Genomic DNA, 1343 nt, shown 5'->3' on the forward strand with positions numbered 1-1343 from the left:
GGTAACAACCCTACATGTGATTAGAGGGAGGAATTAGAAATATGTTGTTATTATAAGGTACTTGCACTACTTCTGAAATTGCGTTTCAAAGCAACCACTAAAAAAATGAAATAAAAATAAGCATAGTTGATACACTAAGAAGAGAGAAAACGGAATCATATAAAATGCTAAATCGAACCTACAAAAAGCAGAAAAAGAGAAGACAAAATAGGAACAAAGAACAAGGGCATCAAATAGAAAACATCAAACATGATAGATATTAATGTGACTATATCAGTGAGTACTTTAAATATCAATTGTCTAATAATATTAAGTTAGAAGACAGCAATTGTCAGGGTGAATTAAAAAGACTCAACTGTGTGTTGCTTATAAGAAATCAACTTTAGGAACGCGACCGCCGGATAGGTGACTGCCCAGAGCTAGGTGACCCCCGGCCGCCGCCATGATGGGCCGCGAGTTTGGGAATCGGACGCAGATGCTGCATGTGATCTCCTACAGCTTGTCACCTTTTGAGCAGGTAACCTTTTGAGCAGCGCGCCTTGCCGCACTACTTCACTAAAGGAATCCCCAATGTGTTGCGCCGCACTCAAGAGGCTTTCCTTCACATAATGTCTCCGTTTGTAGCATTTTATCTTATTTATACCTGGGGTACTCAAGATTTCAAGAGATCCAAGGGGAAAGAATCCAGCTGCCTATGAAAATGACAGATGAGCAACGCAACCGGATGACAGTTCCCTGTCCTTGAAAGACCTTTCTCTGGAAGAGGAGTCTGCATTGTAAGGTCTTAAAGACACAATACACTCCCTATGGTCTGCAAAATAAAAATAAAAAGAAAAGAATAAAAATAAAAAGAAAAGAATAAAACTAAAAAGAAAAAAAGGAAATCAACTTTATGAAGACACATCTAGATTAAAAGTGAAGGGATGGTGAAAATATGCCATACTAACACAGATAAAAAAATCAATAGTCACTATAATAATGTCACACAGAACACACTTCAGATTTAGGATAATTATCAGGGATAAGAAGAGGCATTACAAAATGATAAAAGATTGACTCTCCAAGAAAATAACAATTCTTAAGGTATATGTATTTCACAAAATGCCAAAATACGTGAAGCAAAAGCTGATAGGACTACAAGGAGAAATAAATGAATCAATTACTATAGTTGGAGACATCATCACTTCTCTATCAAAAATAGATAGATACAGCAGGCAGAAAACTAGTAAGGACATACTTTAACTCAACACCACCATCAGTTAACTGGATGTAATGAATATCTACAGAATAATTCATTCAACAATGCAGAATACACATTCTTCTCAAACTTACATGAAATTATC

At 36.2% G+C, this 1343-nt stretch overlaps 1 pseudogene; it reads left to right on the forward strand.

Annotated features, from left to right (window-relative positions):
* The first annotated feature begins 445 nt into the window (after positions 1-445).
* Positions 446-819, forward strand: LOC117084806 (annotated as a pseudogene).
* The last annotated feature ends 524 nt before the right edge of the window (positions 820-1343 follow it).

Source organism: Trachypithecus francoisi, unplaced genomic scaffold, assembly GCF_009764315.1.
Source record: "Trachypithecus francoisi isolate TF-2019V2 unplaced genomic scaffold, Tfra_2.0 Lachesis_group1, whole genome shotgun sequence".
In the NCBI taxonomy this organism is placed as follows: domain Eukaryota; kingdom Metazoa; phylum Chordata; class Mammalia; order Primates; family Cercopithecidae; genus Trachypithecus; species Trachypithecus francoisi.